The sequence below is a fragment of the Sparus aurata genome, chromosome 3, assembly GCF_900880675.1.
Source record: "Sparus aurata chromosome 3, fSpaAur1.1, whole genome shotgun sequence".
In the NCBI taxonomy this organism is placed as follows: Eukaryota; Metazoa; Chordata; class Actinopteri; order Spariformes; family Sparidae; genus Sparus; species Sparus aurata.
Genome location: NC_044189.1, coordinates 21,751,428 through 21,761,937, shown reverse-complemented (window position 1 = coordinate 21,761,937; position 10,510 = coordinate 21,751,428).

The window sequence follows — 10,510 nt, the reverse complement described above, 5'->3', positions numbered from 1 at the left end:
GTCGAGGCGGAGCATATCGAACCTACATGGCTGAAATGCCAGAGAGTGCTACTTTCTTCTTGCTTCACCTTTTCTCTTAAAGGGAAACTGATTTCAGTGCAAACGCAGCACACGAGGACAGATGGATGGAGCGACAAATGGCAGGTAAGGCAACACAAGCGACAGAGGCAGGCTGTGGTAAAGCCAAGAAAAACTAAAGAGAAATACATAAACTAAACAAGGGACAAATCAGGATAAAGCTCGGGGGACACAGGTGGGATTGCAAGAAACACGAGGAGCAAACACAGTGACACCAGGTACAAAACTGACAAAGAGAAGGTGTACGATGGACTTAAATACATAAGGAAGACACATAGGGGACAGGTGAAATGAATAGGGCCGCCACAAAAGGTGGAAAAGATCACAAAGACAGGAAGTGTGATATGAACCATTTAGTCCCTCCAACATTCATGTCTTTCATTATCCAGAGAAGGGTTCCATCGGGAACCCTGATTGGTTAAACCTCCTTCAAACACTAAGTGTAACTTTTCTAATCATCCACTATCAAAGCTGACATTTTGGATGGACACCTTCTAAATCACTGTGAACCGTGACACTTGAAGACCTTCCTCTATTATATCAGTTTCTGGAGAGATCCATTATTCCTGCATTCAGACGAGATGGTTTTACAGGCAGTCCAGTAATTGACAGGTCAAATAAAATCATTTTGGTTTTTGTTTTGCCTGATTCCTTGAGGCCTTTTTGAACAAAAGAGCTAACTCTCTCCTGTGAAGTTGGAACATGATGATTCTTCACTCAGCCACAACGTGCAACCTGTTCTTTACACAAGGAGTTTTTCAAGGATAGCACGCTGCTGAGAAGTAATTTCTTCTTTCAGCCTTCACTTGAAGTCTTCAAGGTTAAGTATTGTGAGCCACCAGTCCAAAATCTGAAGTTCACCTCAAATTCTGTACTCGAGTTTTGTGTGACAAACAAGGTCGGATTAGAACGTTAAATACTAAAGTGTGAACGTTATTTAAAGCTTTACACTTCTTCATTGCTTTACAGAACATTTCATTTCTGCCACAGGTCTATCTCTATTTAAACAGAAGTTGGTTGCTGAGCGAGATCACAGCCATTACATTGAAACCTTTGGGATTAAAAAGTCAAAATGTAAAAAGTATCTTCACTCCAATTTATCAACCTGACTGCAGCAGAGATCTGCGGAGGTGATTGTCATTACAGAGAGGAGAGAGCTTAAAGACGAAGGAGAACCAGTCTTTCTGGTGAGTGCTGAGTTCAGTGATTGGACCGAATGCACAGCTAACACAACCCTTGCGTGTTGTTCATAATAAACACAAATGATCCCGCGGTCAAACTCGCACCTCAGTCGGAAGCTACAGCGACAGGCGCTCTGATGTTGCTTTAAATAAGCGACCCCTAGCAGCAGAAATGACATACCTTGCCTTTAAATCACACACATACTGTACACACCTTTCTTTACAGTGCGGTGCATACAAATTATGTAAGAACCAGACTAGTGTATTTAGTCAGCACGCCCAACAACACACACATGCCCCCCCTCAATTAAAGACAACCCCGGCCTAGTCTTTACCTCACTAATTAAGCCCTGGTGAATAATGCTTCCAATCTGCCAAGGTTCTGGACGCTGACAACACCGCTTGTTGCTAAGAGACGGTAGACGTAGATGCTTAGTGTCATTACAACCTCGATTCTTCTTCATTTACCTAAACTGTTGCTCGGATTGCTTCTGCACTTAATTTATTTCACTTTTATTCCGCTTCAAATCCTCTCTGGAGACCATCACTCTAGGTCAGAGCAGATTAATAATTAGTTAAGGGCCAAAGATCAAAGACAGTGAAAAATCGAGGAAATTACATTATAAATTTTCTTTCTTCTCTTGACAGCATGTGCACGGTGGAAGTAAACATCAAACCTACTCCTCAAAATATTCCACACTAAAAGCCACCTTCAGAATGGAACCGTATGAGGTTTACAAATTCGATTTCAGGTTTTAAGAGGTACATTTTCCTCTAAAGCTCAACACAGTTGGTTTCCTGGCTGCAAGGCAATTGTCCACGAAATGCCGAGTGCTTATCACTCGGCCATTTTGGGCGCTGGCAGAGAGGGCAATCTTGCTCTCAATTGATGGTCATATTCCATGATGAATTTAATAAGGGTGGCGGCATTTCCTGCCTCTTTAACCCACCATGAGGTTTGATGTGAATTGTCATTGGATTATCCCTCTGCAGTAGAAAGTGGACAACACATACAGTCTGGATGGGTTCATGTGGGGAAGGCATGATGGGTAGTGGAGAGTTTTTTGATCCTGTATGTGGTTTGTCCATTTGTGCACACACTCTCTATAATCACGGTTACTGAGACATGAAATTGCATTCAGGAAATCAAATCGTAGTTTTTATGATTGATTGAATTATCCAAATTATATATTGAGGGCAAGAGTGTGAGTGACTCTTTGAGGGGATGTGTTGAGTGAAATGCTAATGCCAGCGCGCTATCATGCTAACTAACTCGTTGTTAGCCGGTACGATTCTATGTAACGTTTCATGTTCAAAATCTTATCTTTGCTGAACTAAGATATCACTCCTTCTTTGATTCTAATCATTTATTTGAATTGCTGGGTTACTTTTTCTGTCTCTTTCTTTTTCTGGCTTTTATTCCGTTGACTTGTAACGACTCACTGATGTTGTGTGTTGTGTTCTTGTTTTAACTCACATTAAATGAGGCCTCCGTGCGTTTGTTCCTTCTCCCAGAATTTCCTGCTTTGAAAGGGATCACCAGTTTTTAGAATGTATCTTCAGGGTGGTTTCATTGCAATCCAACCCATCATAAGATTTCTTTGTGGATTATTAATGTCTGTAAGAAATCTCATGGCAATTGTTGAGATATTTCAGTCTGGATCAAATGTTTGGAGCACCTATGACAAACTTCAGATTTACGTCATGACAGGGAACAGAGAAAGACAGTAAATCCTTGCATTTGATTGGAAGGACCCATGTTTTGTACTTCTGTTTTATAAGTAGTAACACAACTAACAAAATATCAAAGTCTAAGAATCTAATTATCTATCGATCAATCTTTCAATTACTAGTTGTTTGGTGCTCCACACGGGATCAGATGGACTCTGGTCACAAGGTGCCGTCGCCCATGAGAACCGTCCTTAGCGAGTCTGTGATCTTGCTTTTCAAAAGAATTAATTTCATCTTCACTCTGCTTTTTTGGATAAAGTCTCTTTTTTTTTGGTCTCACAGCTGTCAAGTTCTGAAGCACACAGCGCTTGAATGCTGATGCAACAGCACCTTCATTGTCGCACGGCGGGAGCAATTTGATACTATTGATCCAGCGCTAAATCCATCAACTTGTCACGTGTCATTGTATCAGTTATACTCCCATCTCGGTGAGGCTGACCTCGATTGCTTCTGTCTTCTTTGGTTCTCACTAAAGATAAACAAGTCTCAACTCTAATGATTCATGCTGAAGTTAAGTAAGTATGCGAGTAATTCATTCAAACTTATTCACAACAAGTCTCTGTTGCTCTTCCAGTGTGAATGACAGCGCTCTGCTGACCTCCTCAGCTCTCCGACGCAGACAAAAAAAGATTGAGGTGAAAATATACGACCTTTAGTTTGAAACTCTCCACCGAGCTTGATACATGGTTTTGCTGACTGTTTGGAGAGCAGAGCCAAGGTTTTTTTTTCTCTTCTACTCACACTGTGAGACAGCAGGAGACCAGTGAAGACAGCATGACAGGCAAAGCAATCTGGGCTCCATGAATTGAGAACTGTTGATTCAGTTACTTAAGGTATTATTTGGCCTTATCAGAAGGAACAGGAAGGCTTCGTCAGAAGTCGTGTGTATGGAAACTTGGCATTTCTTTATTTTGTAACATGTTTCTTTAGGCCCAGTTTTAAAAATGCTGGGCTTATTGTCTGCTTAGGTTTAGGAACAAAAACCTACTTGGTTTAGGGTTAAGTAAATATCATGATTTGTTTTTATGAAGCCAGTTTGGTCACCTAGACACAACTGGAGACGTCCCCAGGACTCTTTAAAAGAATCCGTCTTTGTTTCCACAGAAAACATTCGGATGAGTCCTGACTTCTCATCAATAATACCACAAACAACTGGAGATTTCCTGACTTCTAGTAAAAAAAAATACCTGGTTTCTCTTTAAAAGCATCTGATTCCGTTCCTGCAAAAACGTTCAGACATATCCTGACTTCTCATCAAAAATATCTGGTTTTCGACGTAGCAAAGGCGGCTGGAGATGTCCTAACTGCTCGACAAAAATAGCTTTCCTATGTTGTAAGATCTCCTTAAAAATATCATGTGACGCATCACTTACAAATGCTGAAACGCAGTCTTGAACTGTGGTCACTGGCTTGGTAGCCTTCTCGCAGGTTACTGCACAACCATCCCCTCAGCTTTCCAATATGAACATTGGTTCACAAACGTGTAATGTGAGTCTGATATGACACGTCTGGTAGCAATGTCAATATTGTGATTGGGCTAACAGGTGTTTTCTTTTTCAGATTAACTGTTCAGTGATTTTACACAGCGTGCACTGTGTCCAGGAAATGCCTCGGCTATTTCAGGAGCATAAGCAGACAATTGCTTGAGAAGAAAGCAATCAAATCCTTTCCAGAGAGTGATTACATAAATCCAGTGCAGCAGACTGGCGCCCTCACATGTGATGGGACATGGAACAGCAAATAGGTCAATTGGAGACTATCCAACCATCGGAGGAGCTAAAGTTAAATGAGCCAGAGTAAAGAGAAAAATGTGACCATTTTCCGCAACCGGGTGTTTTTCCATTCATCTCCCTTTCTATGTGTCTCGTGTGTAATCCAGCGGCAGTAATGTGTAATGTGGCTTAAGTTCTGTTAGTCGCACCAAACTAAAGTGTTATAATGATGTGTAATGGGCCAATCAAAGAGATCAAAGACACACCCAAGTGATGTTGACTGAGCCATTAGCTGGCCTTATTAACTCATTTTAATTTGCCTCCAGTTAGAAACACATACAGTCTCTTTGAAATGGAGTGTTTCAGAGTGTAAGACACCGAGCGTTTGCTCGACGGTGTCGATGCAAACACCCACACAGATCGGTGCAGGGCTGACTGCTCCTCTCTGTCAGTCAGTGTGTTTACATGCACAGCCTAGTCGGATTACAGCCATAGTTCGACTATGCTGCTCAATCAGACAACTGCAATTGTCCGAGTATACATGCAAGTGAGAAAATCGGATTATTGTCCTGTCAGCATGTCATACCCCGGTACGATAGGTGGCGCTGTACCCATTTCAACTAGTGGTAACAGAGCCACCTCCGGCTGACCTCTTTACATCACCAGCAACAACAAACTGCCTCTGCATTCGAGAAAGATGGCGTATGAAGAACGCAACGAAGCTACAACTTTGTACATTTCGTATATGATGTACATGATAATTACACAGACTAGGTGCACAATGGTGCTCTTGCTTGTGGTGATTTCGGAGGAAAGAAGCCGCTGTCGCCGTCCGTCTACTTCCGGCTCACGGCCCCGGGAATGAAATCTCGCACCTGCGCAGAACGCAAAATCCGATCCAATCTGATGAAATTCATGCAGGAGTATTCTGGGTGCTTTAATTCGACTATGAGAAATCCGATCCGGTCTGATTTTAGTCAGACTAAGTGTGTGTATACATGCATCTTAAAGATCCGATCATAGTCGGACTAACACGGTATTTCAGTTTTCTTGAGTGTCATGTAAACGCACTGAGTGTCTGTATGTGAGATTGATGTGACATCCTCCACACATTACAGCACTGGAGCATTTGTAACCAGGCAGCAACACTTTCCATTTTTAGAAACACTTTGGTTGAAACATGGTAGTTAAGACAGAAAAGGCCAAAAGCGATAAACTAAAATAGAAAATTACAGACTTGATGAGAACGTTTTTCTAGGGTTTATATATCAAGCCAAACATTATATTCAATGATGAGCCATTCGTCAACACGGCCTTGTACCACTTGGCTGCAGTCACAGGTGATCACAGGATACCTGATGCACAGTCGGTCGTATGGTATGGTGATGACTCATGTGAAAGTGAAAGCATTACTTGATCACATCCAACTGATGGTTACATAGTATAACTCGACTATTTACTTCAGCACCATTGATTGAGAGTGTAAGCTCTCCAGCAGGGCTCTATTGGTTTCCAGTAAGTCGATGTGGCAACTCTCCTCCGGAGTCCACGGCGTTCGTGCTGAAGCTCATTTTGCGAGTTCATCGGTCAGGAGATTGTCCATGAATATCGTCATGATGAGCTTCCTGCTTCCTTCAACCAGCAACTTGAGGGGCTCAAACTGCATCTGACGTCTAGTGGTAGAAGAAACCGATGTGGTCCAGTTGCACACAGAACTCACTTGTTGGAAGTACTTTTTTAGCACTTAAGCGATCAGTCTATTTATTGAGCTCAATATAAATTAATCTGACACATGATCAAGTCATCCTGCAAGTTGTGTTTCAAGCATCACATGGCTTTGGATACACGACACTTAAACAATGTGTAAGACACTATAGGGGTTTGTGTAGGAGAAATCACAAACCAATACGGAGAATTGACGACAAGAATAGAAATGCCGATAAACTTAAGTAGCAATTAGAGTCGCTAATTAACAGAACCTGAGTATGTGGGTGTATGCAATGATAAGGAACACAGCAGACGTCGTCACCAAAGTCTAACTGAGAGAGCAGTTTCTGAAGGCTACTTTGAACCATCTTAAAAGAAGATGAAGATTTAGAGGAAACATCCGGTAAAACTGAAGGATACAAAATCAAACAGCTTGATCAAGCGTCAGTTTTGCACGTGAAAGGCTCTGCGGTTAAAGGGACAGTGTGTAACGATTTAAGTAATTTATTAACTCAAATCAACGTCTTCGTTCATAAGTAAGTCCTCATTGGTGTACGATTACCTCTGCCAACAGTCCGCCATCTGTGCACATCAACATATTTATGTAACACAACGTAAAAACGGAAATCGTTTCATTATTTGGCCGTTTTGAATGTGTTTATGGTTAATATTTCTGACTTTGTTCGGAATTTGACCCGATGCTCTTTGACATTACACTGTCTGACTTTCTGTCGGACTTGATCTGCCTTGTGCTGATTGACACGGCTGCGGTCCGCTTCTTTCAACTCTCTGCGGCGGGGAGTTGTTTCTGGGACGCCGCTGAGACGTCGTCCTAAAACAGGTTCAGGATGGGACGCACTTAAAACATGCAAATGAGGTACGTGTCTTGTGTCAAGCCTCTAGTCCCAGTTGGTAATTACAGCATACATATTGTCCTCACCTGTGTATGAAAATGAAATATCTAGGACAGATCTGTATTCCTATACATACATATATTCAGACGCACATTCGATGTGCTCCAAACCCACATAAACTGTTCAGCACAGCCTCTGAAATATTCACCACCATCTGCCGTGCAATCCACATGTCAGATTGCCTATATTTAGGACATTTTACTATCAAAAAAGTAATTTCTCCAGCGAAACACTCTCTCACACATCTTTTCAACAAGCTGACATGAAAGTCATCGAATGCTAAGAGTGTCACACGCGTCGTCGTCGTCGGAGGAGGATGTGACAGTTCCATCAGCACTTTTCACATGTGGGCTTAGATTGCCATCATCACCCTAAAGAATGTCATAGTTTTTACATGTTGCTTTGATTAGAATTACTCAGAGTTTAACTTTACTGTGTGAGTTTGATGACAGTTAGACTAGCTTCTGTAAGGTTGTGATTGTTATGTTCTGTTTTCACGTCACCTCGCTGGAATAGATACAATCTTATAGATAGATATAGTGTCATAATTGGACAGCGAGAGTCTGTTTCCTTCACCCAGGAAATTGGCAGCTCAAAATATTTAAAAATGTTTGACAGAAATGTATGATATTCTTAAATGACACGCTAACATTTCAGAGAAGAAAGGCATTTTTAACCCACTGACCAAAATCAGACAGGACCAGCTAATGGAGCGGGTGTTGGTTTATTCATGATTTCACGGTCCCGCTGGCCTTTATCAGTGGACAGTGACAAGCCACATATCCACCACGCTGAAAAAGAAGACTGTAGAAGGAGGTGTAAATGATACCTGTGCAGCGCGGGCTGAGGAAATGTCAAAATAATTATGGATGTTAAGGACGAGCAGCGACCGGGCTCGGGCTGAATGTCAGAGAATGAACCTGCCAGTGAGACGATGAGGTTTACACAAAAATGTTGATTTTTGGTTTCAGAGCAAACAACCCAGCCACACTTAGCTATTTTCTGGGTTTTCAGGTGTATTCATAGACTGTAATGGCAGGGGTGAATTCTTGCTAGAGCTTGTCAAATGTCTCAGTGAGAAAAGTGAATTTGAGTTGTGTTCATTTTAAAAAAAGCTTTCCCTTTAATGCGAGGGTCAGGACTTCCCCAATAGTCACATAATAGGGGCCCAAAGAAGATTTCATTTTTTGACTGAAGTACTTGATATTTGGGAGATTTTCAACTTGAAGCCACTCGGATCGGCTGCATAAAAAAAGGTGGAGAGCTCTGTAAGGAGACGCTGGCCGCTGTGCTTTTTCGCAGATGCTCAGTCTTCAGTGGAACACAGTGACAAAAGAAGCTTCCCCTCAGAGAAAAACACGGTACAGACCAGAGCCTTGAAGGTCAGTTACCCCCAAAGAGAGGTTCGTGAATGAAGATGAATCAGAGATCAGAGATACATGGTGGCTAACCAAATACTGTGATTAAATACAGCAGGTTTGACTTGCAAATACTGCTGTCTGCCAGTGGAGTCTATTGAAAACCAGAGAGCACCGCCAGCCAGACAAGCACTTATTGACAGGAGCAACACAGTCAATAGTTTTGGAGCAATCAGATTCCACAACCATTTTTTTCCCGTTTCAAAATGCAGAGGAGGTTTCTTGCAACACAACCTTCTTTTCTCCATGTTCAGATCGTTTAAATGCTTCTTTGGCAACATTTCCACGAGCAGTGTTGTGCCTGAACGCGTTCAGAGAACGATCGTTCATGAACTCGTTCACATTTTGGGCGAACGTGAACTGAAGGTACTGTATTCTGCCTGAAGAACGTTATTGTGAACGCGTTCATTCTGGCGTTTGTGAACGGCGCTCTCTCACAGTTTAACTTTGTTCAAGAGAGTGCCAGATTTCCACCTTCCAGGCGAAAAAACCGGCTAAAACACACCGTAAACAGGCCTTAGGCTGCCGGCTGCCATCTCTTGGACCTCGTCTGATATTTTCAGGCAAAACATCACATTACACTTCACATATAGAGCTCTATATAACTGTTATTTATGCTGGCCAGCACTAAACATGTTTCTTTTTTGCTAAAGACAATTAAAGGACGAACGAAGACTTCCTTTTACTTTTAATTGAAGACTGTCCGGTATTGAATTGTTTTCATGGGATGAGAAAGGGACTCTCAATTCAAACAGACAAGAAGCGTCTTGTTCGTGCCTTTGTAAAGAGTACTAATGATAATTTCATTGTTTATATAGAAGGTAAGGTGTTTTATTTTATTTCACTCTATTGAAAAGGAGTTAAAGTCATACAGTTGTGGTTGTATGTTGAAGGTTGTGTGTATTTCTGTGGTTTACACTTCCAGCATTTGTATCAAGTGTGCAGATGAAGTTGATGCATTTCAGTCCAGTAATTGTTAATTGCTAATAAAACTGGATTGGTAGTAAACAGCTACAAAAACTCTGGATGAATTCTACTTATTGGTGACACATGCATCATCATAATGCAAAGCATGGAGGCAAGAACAAATGAAGGCAGCAGCACTTCCTCATACTCTGCCTCCACTATTAATACGGCATCTTTGTTTGATTACTTAAAACAGTTTATGAAAAGGTCAGTGATGATCCAGGTGGAAAAATCTGACCTTTTGTGTAAAACTTCACCCGCCGGGTTTCAAGAAACAACTCCGTACATTAACAATCTCAACAGCGAACCTCAGACGGCACATCGAACTAAAGCACCCGGCGAGTGGAAAAAATTACTCACGGCAAAAGACACGGCAACGGCAAGCCACAACAGATCCTCTACCACCAAATCACATTAACGGCGTACAGTAGCGGCTCCGCTGTCTTCATCTCCCAGTTGCTGTCTGTGTTTTTTATGGCTGTAGCAATAATTAAGAAAAATAATAGCTCGCAGCAACACATTGAAAAAAAACAACAAAAATATGAACTAGTTTATTTTTGGAACTGTGAACTTAGTTAAAAATTTTGAATTATGAACTATGAACTGAATTAGTTCATTTTAAAATGTTTCATTCTTTCACATCCAGGATTTTTCAAGTGCAATCACGATCATCCTGGAATAACAAAGCCTCTTCACTTTAGTGAGGGACTACATAGATAATTAGTGTGTGACTTAAAGTGGATGAACTGCTCTAAAATCAGACCTTCTTCTGGTTATTTCTAGTCTAATGTGTACAGGAACCA